This window comes from Carassius carassius, chromosome 28 (assembly GCF_963082965.1).
Source record: "Carassius carassius chromosome 28, fCarCar2.1, whole genome shotgun sequence".
NCBI classification, from domain to species: domain Eukaryota; kingdom Metazoa; phylum Chordata; class Actinopteri; order Cypriniformes; family Cyprinidae; genus Carassius; species Carassius carassius.
This window is the reverse complement of record NC_081782.1, coordinates 15,275,057-15,295,394: the sequence shown is the minus strand read 5'-3', so window position 1 is coordinate 15,295,394 and position 20,338 is coordinate 15,275,057. Positions and strand designations below refer to the sequence as shown.

Genomic DNA, 20,338 nt, shown 5'->3' with positions numbered 1-20,338 from the left:
CGTCCTTGTTGTGAGAGGGGACGGCAATATTGGGCCCTGTATTGGGTATAAACGAATCCACAGCATCCATAAGGAAGCAATCCTACCCACATTCATGGCATAAATTATTAGACCAATGTCACTATTTTAGAGATGAGCTTAAGGATTATTAAAAGACCATACATTGATGTTGCTTAATGAGTGAAGGGGAAAGATATGTTGTCAAACTGACTCCTATTGTGTAGTGCTCATTGTAGACAGGAAAACCGCGCGTTGACCCTTAAATGCCGTACTCTAATTGACCGCGCAGGTTGCAATGACCAGCCATCTCTTTAAGTGGACAGGTTGTTCCGTTGTTCAAGATACACAGAAAATGCTAGAAGATACTTGGGGACGAAGACTGGGAATATTGGTTCTTACCCTGACTGAGTTGAGGCAGTCAAGCTCGAGTTTTTCCACCGTCTCTGCCGACAGCAGTGGGCCGAGCTGCGAGAGGTTAATGGGTGTTGTTATGGTGACTGTTCCAAGGACATCTCTGCAGCAACAACAGGAAGAGCAAATCACAAACTGAGTCTGGACTTCACTCATAAGGAAACATTGAATTATGAAGGAACAGGAATGGGAAGGTACATAAGTGGCTTTCACCTCACTCATATCAACCAGAAGCTATTTATAACAATCTGTTTTAGGTTTGCTGTTGCTGTATGTGGCTTGACAACTGAATACAGCCAGTAATACTTCACAATACAAACTACAAAACAGGTTATCGCTACTGTACATTTCCACCAGGATTTACCTTTTTTTCTCCAAAATTTTGGAGTTGGTTGGATAAAAACAAAAAACATGGAATCTCTTATTCTCACGAAGGCTGCATTTGCTCAAAATTATGAAATATTATTACAATTTGAAATAACTCTTTTTCTATTTAAATGCATTTTAAAATTTAATATATTCCTCTGATGCAACGCTGAATTTTCAGCTGCCATTATTCCAGCCTTCAGTGTCACATGATCATTCAGAAATTATTCTAATACACTGATTTGATGCTCAAGAAACATTTCTTTCCATTATCAGCATTGAAAACAGCTGCTTAATATTTTTGGAAAACAGTTATACATGTTTTCAGGAGTCTTTGATGAATATAAAATTCACAAGAACATTTATTAGAAATAGAAATATTTTGGAACGGTATAAATGTCCTTACTCTCACTTCTGATTTTCAATGAATCCTTGTTGAATAAAGTATTAATTTCTTTAAAAATATATATTGACACCAAACTTTTCCTCTAAATGAAACAAAATTGTCCGCAAAAATCTGTTCAGTCTTTTTAACTTCACTTCAACACTGAACAGAAGATTGAGATATTTTTTATAGTTTTCCTCCCATATTTAAACATGACAAAAAACACCATAAAACTTATCCATATGAATAAATAGGCTAAATCCAAGTCTTCTGAAGTCATATCGCAGGTTTATATGAAGAACAACCTGAACTTAGAGTTGCAATCACAAATCTTTAACCCTCAAATTTCATTTGTGTACATACAAAATCCAAATTTGTGGTTTTACTCAGAAGAAACAGTACCAATGGGTCAAACCTGACACTGAATGTTTGAATATGTCTTTAGAAGGGACCACTTTTAAAGTACTTTTTGGAACTTGAAAGCTCTTGTTGTCACTCTTTGGTTTCTTTAATGGGAAAAGTTTCTCATACAAGTTTGTAATCACAGTGTTTTGAGGGAGCAATCCTAGTCAAACTGCTGGTGTTTACCTTTTGTAAATGTTGTAGAGCCAGTCTAGCAAAGAGTATATATCAGTGATCTGCAGATCCCCTTTAGTGATAGACTGGAGACGACGGGTAACAGCCTGATGGTAGCTCTGTGTGTACACTTGGAAGGAGTCATATTCCACAGGATAAACAGACACCACGTTACGCCGAGCCGCTCCGAGGTCCTCCACCATACGCACTCTTAGTTTATCCAGGTAGGCCGCGAGCTCGCCCGCCCGTGCTTCTGCATGCTGGGGTAAGTTTGCATCTGCCAACTCGACCACCGCCTCCCTCCAGCGCTTCTTGAACTCCCTCGGCCGTGGGCCTCCTGGAGCGGCTCCTTCACTTTGAGCCCAGTCCCGATCGGCTTGCTCCTCCTGCTGAAGCACCTGCACCACCAGGCCCAGGTTGGGCCCGGCGGTGGGGCTACGCAGAGACTCCCTCACCACGTCCCACAGCTCTTTCTGCAGGGCCTCGTACAGCAGCTCCACATCTTTGGCTTTGCGCCGACTGCTGTCTTTGCTGCTGGGGCTGCTGAAATCCTCCATCCCCCCTGCCGTCGGGGATTCGGCCTCCCTACACTCCTGCTCCAGCTCCAGAATGTGAGTGTCGGCCAAAAACAAGTCTCTCTTTGTCACCAACTGCAGGATCTCCAATACTGACAAAACAGAGATAAAGAGTTTATGCATTGGACACAGCAGAGACTGAATACTTCTTTCTGTAATTTTTTAGTCATTCTTATGTTGTTACAAACAGTTTACTGATATATTTCCATGGAACTCATAAAAAATGATTTGTAAAAGTATCTATAAAGAATATAAAAACAGTTATAAAGTACACAAAAATAAAGGTTGTCCTTTATCTGAAAACGCTTGTGGATTTAATTATTATATTATATTATATTATATAACAAATAACTCTATAAATATTATTAATTCAAAGCATTACAGTATATCATAAGGGCCTATTTGGATTTTTTTTATTAATATATATGTTCCAAGTTAAAAAAGGAACATTAAATCTAGATTTAGTGACATGAAAAAAATATAATTACATTTTTAATCACAATTAAAGCACAAAATTCATGATTGTGATTTGTGACAGGCCTAAACATAGGCCATATTTGATTTGAGAGCTGCAGGGAAAATGGAAATAATGACAAAATAATGATAAATAAAGATTTTTTGGGGGCTAACACTTCATTAAAACTCTCAATAGCATCATGTTTATGTACACCTGAAAATGCGCAAATTTAACATCAAAACTTAAAGCTCCTACTTTTAGGGAACCCCATAGCTACACAAACAAAGCAGACACATAAAGGAGGATTTACTTCAGACAATGTTTTGGAGGAACAACACTGATTTCAATTTATGCTTTGATATCCAAAGACGTTTTGGAAATGTTCTCATCGTAATGTTCCACTTAAAACGCAGCACATGGTGCTATTACTTTGGTCAGTGTCTAACAGGGATACTGATTCACAGCATCACTGGAGAAATGCTGATTTCTTCTCTATTTGAAAAAGTGCACTTCAAAAAAATAATCTGGGATTTCTATACCATGCACAAATCAACAATGATCATTTTTGTGGAATATAAATAAAAAAATAAAAAAATATATATATATAGTCTGACCATGCAATTTATCATTTATTGTATGTAAATTAGTTATTTATAATGCAGTAGTTCTTAACCAGGGAGTCGGGACCCACTAGGGTGCCTCATCAAACTACCATTAAAACAAGACAAAACAACTAAAAATCAACCCAATAGACATTTTCATAATGCGTATATGTATTTCTAAATATGCCAAGCTCTTAAATATTTTATTGGGAAGAAATTGTGAGTTAAAAAAAAAAATCATTGTCCAGTAAACCATGAAAACATGAAAAACCATAAATCAATTGAATATAGTTGTGGACAATGTGGGTCTGAGAACAACTGGTGAATATAAATGAATATGGGAACATTATTTTGGCCATTCAATAAAGTTCTTCAGAATTCCCCCATTTGTAGATTTCATGCCATTAAAACCTAAAACATAAATGCAATATATCTTCCAGATGGTCAAAAGGACTGCCAATGCACTCGGCTGGCTAGTCTATGATGATCTCACTTGTGTTTCTTACATGTAGCAGCACTTTTTGACATTCCAAAGAAATCTTTGATGAAGCAGACGGGCTCTCATTGAGGTCAGCGCTCACACCCATCCATCATCATTTCCAGTCCTTTCCTTTGGGATGAACACATTTACTTGGGCTAACAAATTGGTCTGATTACTAGTGATAGATTTTGACAAGCTTCAAGAATTCAATCATTAATTTCATACATATTACATATTACATCAGTCTATAATATATGATGTATATACACTGGTGACTGAAAGTTTGGAATAATGAAGTATTTGTTAAAAAACATAGTAAAAACTGTTATTTTGTGAAATATTATTGCAATATAAAATAGCTGTTTTCTATTTCACTATATTTTTCAAAATGTAAATTATTCCTGTGTCATATGATTCTGTCATATGATTCTTCAATTCTTATAAGCTCATTTGGAACTCAAGAAACATTTATTATTTTTTTCAACACTGAAAACTTTTTTTGAGTAAAACATGATACACTACAGGGTAAGTAAAAAAAAAATCAGCATTGCTATGACAGGAATAAATACAATTTTCAAATATATTAAAATAGAATTAAAATAAAAGCTGTTCACACATTTTTAACAATATTTCACAATTACTGTATTTCTTTTACAAATAAAGGTGCGCATAAATTAACTTCTTTAAAAACATTTAAATCTCTTGATTATTCCAAACTTTTGACCTCCAATGCATATCATTTTAATAAATGATACATATATAATGTACTTCTACTCTTCTGTTCATTTCTTTCTGACCATTTTCAAGATGCATCTGTCACAAATCAGCAGTGCAATAATTGTCCCCTCTGTTGAATTCTTCCTCAGAACACTGAATGGACCGTAAGGGGCTCATTGCGGTGCTGAGTTGCCCATTTATTTCCTGTGACTTCCTGACCTTTTCTTAGAGGGAAGGATGCGGGGGTGTTTGGTTGGCGCCTGACTCATCTGTCCCTATCCCTATCGAGGATGGACTGTCCTGTAATGCCAGGACAGACCCCACACCCTTCTCAAGCATCCCGTATAATAACAGCCCGAGTGTGCCAGTCCATTGGAAGGAGCTCTAAATATAAAACACAATACCACCAGGGTTATCACTAACACAGACGGGGGATGAGGTGGAAAAATTAATGTGCTGCCTGTTAAAAATTCACTTCCTCTGCAACTCATCCACGTGAAAATTCCTCCACCCAAGAACAACATGTCACTGTATCATCTCAATGACTTTGAGACCCGACTGCTGACGTTCATACCTGAAGGGAGAAACGGTCGACCCTGCAAGCTTCGGTCTGAGAGGAAGAATTTAAATTTGTCTCCCTTCTAACTGATGAATGAGAATTTGAAAAATATTGACCATGCCCCACTGGAACTTGAATAGGAATTGGAATAACAGGAATTGGTTTTTACTGAATTGCAATTCAGAGAAACTCAACAGGTAATTGCATTCCGGGTAATAAACTGTCTACACTAGTACAGATATCTATCTGTTTGTATGCTTCAAAACCCCTTACATTTTAAGACTTTTTCAAACTTTTTAGTTGTAAAATAAGGTTGTGTGTGTGTTACAATATATACTGTATGCTTATAAATACTTGTGCATTGCAACTTATATACCATTCAGAAAGTCAGTATGATTTGTTTCAAAGAAATGTTTCTAATATTCAGAAATGTTTTTACAAAATATGAAGCAGCTCACCTATTTTCAACACTGATAATTATATGAAATGTTGTCTGCACATCAAATCCTATTAAATGCCTATTAAAATTAAGGATCATGTGACACTGAAGACTGGAGTAATTGCTGCTGAAAATAAAGCTTTGCAATCACAGGAATAAGTTACATTTTAGGATATATTAAAGTATAAAAAGTTATTTTAAACTGTAACAATATTTAACAATAATACAATTATATATATATGTTTTTTTTTTTTTTGTAAAAACACATTTAAACTAGATGGCTTTCAACATCTGGACCATTGCGTTTCCTATATTAAAGGCTATCATTCTAAACAAACGCATATATAAGTATATAGATCTATATGCGTTTGTTTAGAATGATAGCCTTTAATATAGGAAACACAATGGTCCAGATGTTGAAAGCCATCTAGTTTAAATGTGTTTTATCCCACAGTCATTAAAATGCGGAGCTTTGCCAGTAACTCGCTGAGCTGTGGAGAGGACAACACTAGTTCTTTGTTTCCACAGTCTCACGCACTAAATTCATGGTGTGGAACATGCTTGATTTAAGCATGGACATGCCACCACCCTTTCTTAATGAAAACCACAGGGACTAAACTGTTGCCTTTTAAGGGCACGCATGGCACATATGCTACACATATATCCCAACCACAACTTCCAAGAGGACATAACACTGTTTGCTTTTGGATGAGGATTTAAAAGGGTGGAGGCTGATAAGCAACTCGACCCAAAAAATCTGACTAAGCAAGATATCTGCTAACATAGCTCCAACACACCTGCACAACCAACACCTCTCAGCAGGATCAATCAGCCATAACAAGGAAAAGATTAGCCTGGATTCTAGGAATGTAGCAGAACATGATCTGTTCTTTGTCGTGCCACAGGTTCAGGACCATTTTCCATTAACCCTGTGTGTTTCAGAGTCAAAATCACCCACCTATCAAGTCGGAGCAGGAGAAAACCAAAGAACTTGAGAAATAGCAGCTCACAGTAACTCCCGTTCTCATTTATTCACTTCCCCTATTTAATGCTCACCATGTGCAGAGTAGACATATTTTCCCCAGAAGTGAAATATTTAATAAGTGGAGGATGATTGTATTTCCTGCCTCTGCCTTAGCGGCGCAGATGGGTCAGACAATACTGAGCCCGTCCTTTAGGAATTCAACATGCTAAAATTTTGTTTCAATGTCCAGGCCCAGTGAGGCTTCCAAGCGACAACTGGGCTCGCCTGCCACTGGAGACCTTTAGGTCAGGATTTAAAGTGATCACATGAGCCCCTCTCAGGACAGAATGGTCCCACTCCTTCCATAATTTACTTGGACATGGCCAACGTCAACAAAACAATCCTAAATTGGACCATTTGGAAAACGCGAACTCCACCTTACTCTAAGCACTACCCTGCTCTCACTTAATGCTTGTTGGTTTATTTGACATGCATGAACAAATCCTCCTTCCAAATGTTGGACAATAGCTGGATAAGGTGGAAGTGTTGGCTATTCCTTTCACAAGTGACTCTGCCAGTTGGCATGCAGGGATATTTGCTATCATAAACGGGAACGCATTGACTGCAAACATTCCACTCAGATACTGATTCCATGGCAGCCATGACAGAATGGTTCACAGCTGTAGTTATGGCTTATGGTTGGAGGTTACGGCTCGTAATTTGGCGAGGTCTGGAAATCATTCACTAGTATGAGGGGTAAACGCCCTTCTATATGGCTTCTTTATCAATTCAGTCATGTCATCTTACACTCTGCCAATCCCAAAGACGACTAAATGCTTTTAGACCTGAGAGATACCAGTCATCTTAATGCAACATAGACCTTGCTCTCTGAACTCACAGCAAAGCAACAGTGAGGTTTAGTTGCAACATGCTTTGTGTTCCAAGAACAATTGTTGCAACATCATGGAAAGGATGGTATTATTGTAAAAAAAAAAAAAAAAAAACACAAATTTATTTGGTATTAAAATTATTAGGCTGCCTTCGACTAAAGATTTTATGGTTGACTAGTAGTCATTAATTTTAAGCATTAGTCAACTAATTGCAATTATTTAAATAATTAAAATAGCCTAATAAGCACTCAAGCACATGCTCAAAGCTTGGCACAGTACACCGGCAGAAGTAATGATCATGATTGTGTCAGTGAAAAACAGTAAGGACACTGCATTTACATTTTAATAATTTGATAAACTAGCGCTTTCTTAGTCTTAGTTTAAGAGGTGAACTCAGCGACACCACAGTAGTGATGCACCTTGTTTCATACTGATTACATAATCTGAGAAAATTAGTTTTCCATTTGAATTGGTTCATTTGAAAGTAAACATTTCACTCTCTGTAGATATATTTTTAATGTCTGTAAGGCAAAGATATATAAAGAGTTTCGCGCTCAAGTTCACAGAGACGGCAGAAAGCGCATCCGGTTTGCTTTCTTTATTTTACAAAAGTGCATTTTGTTGTTATTGCGAGTGCACACAAATAAACTTAGAGTTTTAACAGATTTGAAAGATGTATTACACTTATCTGAATGACCAAAAATGACAGAATATTAAGAGGAAGTGAGAGCATGCGGTGCCTTAGTTTATATAAATAATATAAATTATAAGATATTATATATGTTATAGTCTAAAATTGGTTAAAAAAAATGGCACAGGAAGTAAAGGCATTGAGAATGTTTTGACAACTCCTACTCAAGTGAAATCTGATCTGGTTTAGCAGAAGTTGACAATTTACAGTTGAAACACCTCCATGAACAGAACACATGTCCTGTTCTTTGCTCCATTTTCTTGATCTTCTTGGATGTGCAGTGACCGAGGCATGTGTGCCCTTACACATTATCTGAAGCATTACTTTTACATTTAATCTTTCCTATGCCCCTATATATTCAAATGCAGCGTTGTGAAGATGTTTGATAACATTCTCCAAAAAAGGCTTTCTGTGAATTAAATAATTAAAGATTTGATTATCATTCACTCAGGAATGTGGGACCTCTTGAGAACAGCTGGGTGGATGGAGCAATGCTTTCATTTGTCACAACACTTATGCCTGCAAAATAAATGGGAAGAAGGACTTTATTTTTGCTCATACACAAAAACTTTTCTTGAATACTTAAGAAACCACAAAAACAGACTAAACTGATAAAAAAGTGTGCATAATTGGCATCTGATCAGTGTGTGAACAAAAATGCTTTTCACCCAAATAACAGATAAATCAAAAAGTGTCTGGTGGTCTCTTCAGCTGAGAGTTGCTAACTTGGAAATCCACATGACTGTTGCGGGAGGTCACCAGAAGATTTCCCGTCAACATAATGTGGCTAAATACACAAATAAAAAATGATTTTTTGCTGTGTCAGCTGGGAAATGCAAAGCAGCAAGAGACACCAACACTGTCCCCCTGCTGAAACAAAGCAAAGACATGACCAAACATGACACTGTGGGGCACATTCAGTTCCCTTTTGCGCAGATTCCTCTTTTATCATGTTCCATGCAGCATTAACACTAGGAGAAAAGATTGATGGTTTAAATTTGACAGCCCCCTATAGCCCGTATGGTGAAAACAGCTCAAATGCATGCCACTCTGGCATGTTCCCCGACCTTTCTGCAAAATTTAGTTCCAACTCTAATCAAACACACATGAACCTGTTAATCAGAGTCTTGCTTAAAATGATTGTGTTATTATGTAAGAGCAGGGCTGAAACTAAATTATATAAAGTTGAGCACACAATGAACTCTGTTGACTGTTAAACAAATGCATAAGCAACCGCTAATACTTGTAGAAATGTTTGCAAAACAGTCCAGGCCTGTGACGATAGCAACTGGTGCTGCTAACTCGATGTTCCCGATCTTGCCCTTCACAACCATCCTTTATGCCAATACTCTTTAAGCAATAGACCCTGCAAGTTGTTGCTGGTTTTGAACCTTATCTCTCCTTGTATTGCAGTAAAAAGCCTGAAACCTGAGCATGCAATCATGTGCAAATTCCTGTCTTGCATGTACCATGCTCATGCAGAATAAGCTTAACAATCAAGCTCTGGTACAGTACAGTTGTGGTCAAAAGTTTAGAAACAAAAGCATTAAAGACTGTACATTGATAGTTGAATTAATTAGCAGATAATTCAATGTTTAATGCTATCACAGTCTATTAAGATTGTTTGTATACTATAAACTAAATACTTACACTTACATAAACAATAACAAAACAACTGTTATAAATAGCTAAACTGCCAATGTTTGTTTACTTATTTTTATGTACCCTGTGAGGAATATGAGTCTATGAGTTGCTGAATGGTTACTCTACAAATGCACGGCTAATATTCAATTGACTGTTTACCTGAAAGTGGTTCCCTGGGTTTGACCTCAGGCACCTCCTCCACCGGCTCCTCCTCAGGCCCCTGAGATGAATGGTCCTGCATGGACTCCCTCTTCATCTTGCCCTTGCCCACCATCTTCAGGAAGGAGAGTCGGCGACTGGTGGAGTCAGCATCCGTTTCTGAGCACAGGTCACCATTGGTCAAGCTCTCCTTGCACTTTCCGGCCATTCTATAGAAGAAGAAAGTTGATGAGGAGAAGCATGTTGAGTGTGGGGAAGTGGGGGAAGTCGTGGCCTAGTGGTTAGAGAGTTTGGCTCCTAACCCTAAGGTTGTGGGTTTGAGTCTAGGGCTGGCAATACCATAACTGAGGTGCCCTTGAGCAAGGCACTGAACCCCAACTCCTGCCCAAGCACCGCAGCATAAATGGCTGCCCACTGCTCCGGGTGTGTGTTTAACTTATGGGTTAAATGCAGAACACACATTTTTATGACATATCCTTAAAAAGGCCAATTATTGGACTGCATTTATGAAGTTTAATGTAATTAACTCATTAAATCAAAGGTTATGGAATCATTAAGAGGACACGAAAGCCATCATACCGTAGCAAGCTCCCTTCTGAGCTCCGTCGGCCCTTCTTCTTCCTCTGCATGGGTGAGGCTGAACCTATAGAGCCCTGTGGGGAGGGGGCATCCTTTCCCTTGCTCCTGCTAGACATGCGTAAGTTCTTGCCCAGTTTTCCTAGCGTCTTGAGGGGAGAGACCCCTTTCATGCGTTCCAGGGTGCCTTTGATGGATCCTCCCTTCCCTGATCCTCCACGCCGCACCTCATTAGCCTCATTTTCATCCTCCTCATCCTCAAATGGGTTTCTGTCCCGGGGCACATGCCCATCCAGAAGTGAGCCTCCGTTGCTTCTGGGCCAGTCCTCATCAGAGCCAGGCTCCTCAAATGGATTGAGGTTAAGACTCATTTTTCTGAGAATGTACTCACTACGTGTAGTCGACAAGTCCACGCTAAACCTGCCTCCCTTCAGCCGAGACGGGAGGTTCTTAAGGACAGGCATGGTTTTGCTGGGAGGATAAATGCTGGAAGAGAGATAAAAAAATTAAAGGAATATATTTCAACATCACCACTACCAGTAACAACTGAGTAAGCCATTAGAGATGCATTCTGACTCTGTTTATACACACAGGAAATTACTGCCACATGGGCCAGTACAAAGGCATTCATCCATGATGCTGCTATTACCTTCTTTTATTTTTTTTTATGAAAATGTTCCTTCAACTTCAACAACAACTTGTGAAACAGTTTCAATAGTGTCTGATATGTAGTGTCGGTAAATGACATATCATTTATTCATTTATTTACAATACAGTAAAGTTGTTTGGCACATTTACTTAATACTTATGCAATAAGTATGGCTTCACATTAATTGGAATATATATACTTCTGTTCAAAAGTTTGGGATAACAATAAAAAAAAGAAAGAAATTAATTAACAATTAATTAATTTATTACAAATAATGAGAGGTTATTGTGATTTTTTATCTCAAAATTGCATGTTATAAACTGACAATTCTGACTTTGTTTTCTCAGGATTGCAAGATATAAACACGCAAATGCAAGAAAACAGAAAAAAAAAAACTTCTGACTTCATGACAAGCAATTGAAAGCTATAGTCAGAATTATGAAATATAAACTCGTAATTTATATCTCATAATTCTGACTTTACAACTTGCAATTGTGAGTTTATATCATGCAATTCTGAAAAAAAAGTCAGAATTGCGAGATGTAAACAGAATTGTGAGATAAAAAGTCACAAATAACTTTCTACATTTTTTATTAAGTGGCGGAAACAGGCTTCTTTGATATCAATATTTCTCTATTCAGCAGGCGTATAAAATAAAGAAAGAATTTGGAAAAGAGAAAGATCAGTAAAGACAAATGTTTTTGTCAAGTGAACTCTCCACTCATAAAAAAAGGATCATGGTTTCTACAAAAATATTAAGCAGATATTAATATTAGGCAGAATTATTTTTCTAATAGAAAAACGAATTCCAATAGAAAACGAATTATAAAACAAATTATAAAATAGTTATTTTACATTATAATATTTAAGTGTATTACTATTTTTACTGTATTTTTTGATCAAATAAATGCAGCCTTGGTGAGCATAAAACTCTTTTATGCTCACTTTCTTTGTTGTATGACACATGTACCGCTCAGCCCCATTTAATTTTACTGACGCACATCTACTCAATATCAACATAACATCAGCATAGCAAACAGCATTACACAACAGAGATATCTGATCTGACAGTTTTCTGTGAAGGTGTAATTATTTTATGATGGGTAGAATCAGAAGCACACCCTTCGGTTAATCTTTAAGAGAACCTTTGATGTTGGGTCTGCCTACATTGCCAGTGTAATAAAATATTTGTTATACTCAATTGGAAGTGGAATTACACATACAGCCTTGAGAATGAGAACAAACTTATTCTGGCTATAGGACAAGCAACCCAAACTTATATCTGACACGACTCACACAGTGTTACGCCTGAACATATGAAATCTTGTGTAAATAAACAAAAGGAGGCTTCAACTTGATGAACCGAGTCTATTTCAAGAAAACATGTTTGCCTCTTTCAAAGGCTTCTTGGCTAGAATAGCCCTCTTGGATATTTATGGCTGTTAGAGGAACAGCGCTGAATCACTTCCGGTTTACTAAGTTGTGTATGCGTGTGTGTGTGTGTGTGTATACAAGGGAACCGATACGTAATGAATGATTAACTTTGGGTTAACAGCCATCTACCTGGCTTCCTCACAATAAAAACTACTTTCTGCCATTTAAACAAACAAAAACAAAAAATTATATCACGAGATGTTTCTGAGATCAAAAATCATCTTCCATACAGAAGCTTGGAGACCAATTTAAGTGTGTAACAGCGAACGAGCTTTAAATTCCTAGAGAGGGTCTATTGTTTGTGGCTTCCTACCTCTTTTAAATAATTATGTCTGCATGACTTTTCCATACGGGTCACCTACCATTCAGGGCTTATTATTTCATGATCATTTACACTGGAAGACGTGTGCATGGCCATGAACATAATGAAAGTGGCTGAGGAGATATTTCACAGAAAATCGGTGGGGAAACAACATTGACAACTTTCATTGTATGCACAGAAAAGCACAGAAACGTGTTCTACAGAAGAAAGAAAGTCTTACCGATTTGGAACGAAATAAGGTTGGTGATGATGAGAGGCGTTTAATTTTTAACCTGACTTCATCAGTAAGATTTAATTATTAGACAAGAAGGAAATTTACATAGCAAATGGAGTGAATGAGAAATAGAACGTTACACAACTGCTTAACAACAGTGTTTATTTATGCTTAAACTGTTTAACAGGGGATTAACAAATTAAGTTAATGAGTTAATAAGAAAAGATGAGACAGAAATGTCTCACGGCAATTGAAGTTCCATTGCAAATCATGTTCTCTCTCAACATTCCCACTGAAATTCCAGCTCTAATTATAAACCTTACAGTGGAGCCAATATGGAACGTCGGGTTAGATCACTGGGTGAGATATAAAAGCCATTCTACCGCTTTCCCAGACCAACTCCTCTTCCTGTCTCATACAGGTAGGGGACAAAAGGGACAGGTCCCCCGCAGTACAGCCAATGGCAGTGGCATTCTCTAATAAGTGGATAACTGAATAATTCAGACAAGTAATCTATATGTCACTGTAAAAATAGGTTGTTAAATTGTCATCTGTGTATTATAGGAGGGCATAATAGTGCCTGTATATTTTTACAACAAAGACAAAATATTATATATTATAATTTTATATTAAATATAAAATACTGCAATGAACATTAACTAAATAGATAATGTAACACAAAACTCTCTAAAGTAGATTACAGCTAACAAAAAATAAGTAAATTACAGAATACACAAATTTTACTGGCTAAAGTCATCAATTAGATAGTATTTTACAGTAAAATTATATATAATGTGATATTAAAAGGGTAATTCACCACTGACAAGAAATAAATAAAAATAAAAGTCAGCTGTATATGCAGTATAAACATGATTTTCTTTAAAATCAGTGTTACATAAAAGCAAGAAACAGAGAAAAGGGGCTGTGGTGAAAAAGGTAGGAAAACTTCAATGCCCATAATGCATTGGGCTTCATCAGCCTAACCAGGAGCAGGGATACAAAAAATGCAGAAGTATGAGCTGTGGTTTTCACAAAAACTCTAAAGCTGTAAAAAAAAAAAAAAAACAACCTTTCTGCCACATGGCCTGTTTGGAGACTTCACCAGACAGAAGAATAATACACGTTTAATTTACTTTTACTACAGACACTGTAATAATGCTGGTTAAAAATGGTTAAACTTAAGCTTTAAGCTTTTTTTAGTTTCTCACTGTATGTGGTAAAGTAACAGTTGGCCAATAAGGGGTTTTTACTGTTGCATTTTGTCCTGGAAAAACTATATTCTTGTTTGTACTTTTTGGTTAGTGTCAAAGATGGTTTCTGGAGGATGCCAAAATACCAAACTCTTGTGAAATCTAAGATGCATAAGCTTAGCCTCACTCTGTTCGCACCATAATCCTCCTCATCTGGATCTACCATTACAAAATAATGCGGAACCACTGCAGTGCCAATACGGTTCAAAGTCTACAGCCATCCTGTCTCTTAGCAGGGATGGGCAGTGAGTTACACTGCTCTTAATATGTGACAGACAGAGGCATTACTTCTGTTGTAGCTTTGGGTTTCAGGCTCTGGTTGAAGGAAAAGCACTGGAATGTTGGAGAGAGCCAAAGACAACCTCCCAATGACTTTCCCCAAGGTGAAGTTTCAATGCTCCTAAATTTATAGAGTAATGCAAGCACGTGATCTCAAACAGGTCCAGTAAAATGTAGAGAACAGATAATACGTTTTTTAATTGAGAAAAAAAAAGATTGGGTTGAATTTAAGAAATATATCGTGCAATGTTACTGATATAGACAGACAGACAGACAGACAGACAGACAGACAGACAGACAGACAGTCAGATAGATAGATAGATAGATAGATAGATAGATAGATAGATAGATAGATAGATAGATAGATAGATAGATAGATAGATAGATAGATAGATAGATAGATAGATAGATAGGTTTGCGTGTCACTGAAGCTGTAAAAGTGATTGAGGATGAAAGTGTTAAAAGGGTCCCTCATGTCATCATTCATCACCACTATATTACAGATTAAACAAACACAGCATTTTATGGCTACCACAAGGTCAGGTTACTTGTTTTGACGTAACCAACAGCAAATCTTAGTCGTCCATCTTGACATTGGAGTATGCCCTGCTATAAAGTCTTTAGCTTTTCCAGGACATATTATCTTTCTCATGGGGGTAAATCTTTAACTGTACACCAGGAGAACAATGCTAGATGACCTTATGAGATCTGCTGTGAATGAGGATGGAATCTTTTCTTATAAATGGGAAGCATAAAACATTTTTCTTAATAAGCAGGAAGAGAAAAGTATTAAGTCAGCTAATTTAGAATTCAGTCGAACAATTTTCTTTTTTTTTTTTTGCATTGTCATGTGACGAGGTTGCAAAAAAAGATTTGTAAATGAAGATTACATTGAAGGACAGAGAGGACAGTACTAACTGCTGACACTGTATTCAGATTAGTTCATATGAGATGTATTAGTTTCCCTAAAAAAAAAAAAAACTAAAAACTACTGACTCAAACAGCTAAGTGAAAAAAAAGAAAATATTATATTTTGTAATACATTTATGAGCGTTACGCCCCCTTTTCCCCTTTAATTATCTTATTTTGTAAAGAAATATTCAACATAGTAATAAAATACCCCAATATTTAATTCCTTTAACACAGTTCTGATCAAATACAGCGTTCAGTCAGTATTACAGAAGTTAAAGTCAGAGTTTTAAAACATGGTTACAAATTACACGAGAGCTAGTTAAACTCTGCCGGTTCTGTTAAATGTAGCACTTTATAATAACAAAGGAGAAATAAAAAAAAACTTACAGAGTCCATGTCGATCGGTCTTCACGTCAGGAACCATAATTAAAAATATTTGAATGAAATAATGAGAAATTAATTCAAACGGAGGAACGTCACCTACGCCAGCAGCGTAAACACACGCACAGTTCAGAGCGAGTGATAAATGGAGCTGCGCTTCCAGGACTTTTACTTTTTATTCGTGGGCTGGACTAAGAGAAAACCAAACGCACACTCAGCTGCACACACACTAGAGAGCAAGGAACCCGTAAAATAAAATAAAATAAAATAAAATAAAATAAAATAAAATAAAATAAAATAAAATAAAATAAAATAAAATAAAATAAAATAAAATAAAATAAAATAAAATAAAATAAAATAAAATAAAATAAAATAAAATAAAATAAAATAAAATAAAATAAAATAAAATAAAATAAAATAAAATAAAATAAAATAAAATAAAATAAAATAAAATAAAATAAAATAAAATCCATTTATATTTAAATTAAATTATTAAAAGACAAATTATTAATTAAAAACACTTTAGGAACATCTTTTTTATTAATTACTTTTTTGGGCTGTTATTGTTATTATTATTGTTGTTGTTGTTTTAAAGAAAATTTAAGAACATTCAAAAGATGCCTTCAGGTTCTCCCAAAAGTTTTCACCAGTGTTTGCCTAAAGTATGTCTTAATTTTTATGCTGTCATTTATTAAGTTTGTGTGTTTGTGTATGTGTGTGTGTGTTTAATGGTTGGAAATCATTAGTATTTTGGCATTCAGGATATCCTTAATTTTATAAAAAAGTTCTTTATATGGATTTGTGGTTTATTTAATGGGCCACCGGCCATTAAAATTGATCTGTGACCTCACAACTCTTGAATCCCACATACCCCACCTCCCCAATTAACATTATTATATTTCACAAAACAACCAAGCAGTACACGTGCCAAGGGGAAGTCAGACAAATGCGTACAGTTTTGTCTGAACAATAGAAATGGCCCTGGAGTGCGTCACGGAGTGCACATAGCAATTGAACAAGGCCTGGATAAAAGAAACTAAGCATGTTGGAGGAGTTTGAGCTTAAGCATCTTGGCAGCCCATATAAGTACTGTATTATGAAATCTGTTTCCTTTAACAATATGACAAACAGTACAGAAAAGCTTATTCGCTGATGCATAAACAAAGAATTGCCATGTCACGCCTCCCATGAACCTCAGGGACGTTCGTAGAGGTCAAAAACTTGGCATGGCTATTTAACTCGTATTTCTTTATTTTACAAAACAAGAGTGCTGACCAGTTGGGCTGATCAAATCAGGAGAATCACAATATTGTAATTTCATACTGCACAAAGGTCAGAGTTCGAGCCTTTTTCTTCTTTTTTTGTTTTTGCAGCTCTCACTTATCTGCCGGACGCACTTTCTCATGTCCACCTTGACCTCTCTGCTAATCCATTATGAGATAAATGCTATATTTTCTAGTTGAAACCAAACAAGGACATCACATACTTGTTCCTGTTGATTGTCAGGGGGCAAAAAGTGCATCAGGAAACTACAGTTGGCGCCACATCTAAGACCAGCACTGAATAAAGAGGGACTGTATAAAGAGAAGCTGCAAACTAGGTTGAAATCTGGGCTTGGGGAGCAGGAAATAGTCCCGCATAACATTAACTTTGTCATTGTTGTGTGTGTTTCAAAAATGGCCCATGTTTTATTTGACCTGCTTTAGCAACATTTTGTGTTTTTTAGATGGACTTTTGTAAAATATTGTCTCTGTACAGTTATGTCACTTGATGCATTTTCAAGAATGATCCCTTTGCAAGGGATTCTCTTTCCAAAATATAATGGCACACTATAAAGACCCATATAAAATACAATTATTATAAATATGGGTAAAATATTTATTTATTTATTATTGTATTATAAAGTATGTATTCATAAAATATCATTTATAAAGACCCATATATACTGGTAAAAATACAATTATTATAAATATGTGTCAAATATTATGTGTAAAACATTTACTTTCTATTATTTATTCTATTATTTGCTTGTTTGTTTATAAAGTATCACATGATGAAGATTAATTTATTTATAAAATATCATTTATAAAGACAATTATATACTGGTAAAAATACAATTATTATAAATCTGCGTGAAATATTTTGTGTCAAATATTTACTTTCTATTATATATTATTTATTCTATTATTTATCTGCTATTATTTTATATCTATATTATTTATTTATTAAAACATAAAATAATATACTTGTTATATAATAAAAAATAATATATCTATTATAATAATAATTCAATTATGTACATTTTTTACCCATCATTAAAAGTACATGCATATTTATTTATTTTATTTTATTTATTTTTTAAGCTGTATATTTGTATATTATTTAAAAAATAATTTTAAATTATAATAATTATTAGTGTTAAAATTGCATAATTTACATTATTTTCAAATCTACAAAACTTGTGTATTTAAATGAAACATACATACTGTACATATTTATTTATTTAAATAATTATAAATAGTAAAATATAATATTATATGTAAAAATATAATAACTATATAATTTACACTTTTAAAATGTGTTTAAATAAGTATGTTACAACTGTTTATGAAATGTCTGTTCATCACTGATTGTACAGTCATTACTTTCATGTTGTCACAGTAAAACACATCATTCTTGGTTTCTCTCCCAAAGTGGTATGCTCATATCCCTGTTTTTTTCACCACTATTATGCAACGTCTTGCTGGCACCTGAGTGAAGGGTCAGCAGGGGATGGTCCAATCACAGCCTGCCTGCATCCTGCACTGGTGCTCCATACAGACCAGAGGAAAAGCCCTCTGCATCTGTGCTGAGAGAAGGGCTCTCTGTCATGCCACTAGAACAGCAGCCCTGACCACAGCGATCAATCAGCTGCAGACACACTCCAGCGAGGCGCATGCCAGCAGAGGAACAGGGGTTATCCTTTATAGGGCCCGTTTTAGCTGGTAGCATCCTGGTCCCGTTTCGCTTGAGTGTGGGCATCTGTAAGCGGGAATGGACTGGATGGACGTCACAAGTGTAACCTTTTACATTGAGCGGGTCAGGTTAAAATCTAATTTAGGAGGTTTATGGGGGATGATATCATTCAGCATTTGAGGAAAGATTGATTATGGCATGTCTTTGTCCATCCCAGGCACGTTATCACTGTACATGTGTTTTCTGTCATCCGCATGGTCCATTTACTCTTGGCACAAGTGCTGTTTTCACTCACATGCACACGCTCAGAAAAAGGCAAAAAAGCTGTCGGTAAGACATTATCCTTTCAAAATCTCAATCTTTAAGTTACATATGAGTAATAAAATACAAGTAGGTAAATGTTATATATAAGTACCTTTTGAAATGGACAGCTTTTGTACGTTTTTGAGTCTGTTTAATACTCTATGCATTCCTGACTTATTTTGATGGAATATACTAAATTTCATGTCATGGTCTGTTCTGATGGAATAAATAAATAAACAATTTAACTCAATTTAAATAATGTTAAGACTTCCTGAGCTGCCCTGGAAGTTTTCTGATGTCCCCTAGTGGGCCCCGGACCCCTACTGGGAACCACCGTTCTATGGCATATTCATTTGTGAAAAAAATTAATAATAATAATTACCTCAAAAAAGAACACAAAATAAATACATTTTAATGTTTGATTTCAATTATTTTTGTGGTTGTTGTTTAACATTTTTAGTATCAGTTGGATAACCACCTTACAGTCAAATCTGAATTGAAACGTGAAAACTTCTATACTTTAGAAGTTTTTATTTCTGTCTGCTGTTTTGAGACGAGATGTCCAGAGAAAGTGATTTATCAAAACTCGGTACCCGACACATGAGAACATCATAACATGGACCATGCTAAATAAATCAAGATGTACTTAATCATATTCCACATTTATAAAGCTTTTCAGTTTTGTTGGAGTGTATTAATACAAGAAGTGAAGGCTGAAGTATGTTTGGCATTCATGTATATCACTTGCACTAAGACCTACACAACATCACTCACTCACCATAACATCAGAATAACCCTCTTCACCAAGAGAAACAGCTGAACCCCATGACATTAAACGAGCCTCCACTTGTCATTTCAGCAATTTCGAACCTATGAAAAGTCAGAAATCCCTGTCAAACCAGAAAAACATTCCTCTTACCTTGTTTGGCAGTGAAGCGATGGTAAATCCCTAAACGTCTCAGAATAGGGACATCCCTGAGGTTTGGTATCTGTGTATATGTTTGTGTCTTAGTTTGTCAGTGTCCAGCTCAGAGAGTAACTAACTCTACATGTGCTGTCGTCCAACTGAAAGCACGTCTGAAGCCCTGGACTAGCTATAGTCACTTCCTGAGTTGTTTGGGAGTGCAAAAGACGATGCTTTTTCCTC

General features: G+C 36.0%; 1 pseudogene; it reads right to left on the bottom strand.

The window, feature by feature from the left end:
- Nucleotides 1-20,242, bottom strand: part of LOC132108062 (tumor necrosis factor alpha-induced protein 2-like) — a 27,875-nt pseudogene extending 7,633 nt beyond the window's left edge.
- Between the last annotated feature and the right edge of the window lie 96 nt (nt 20,243-20,338).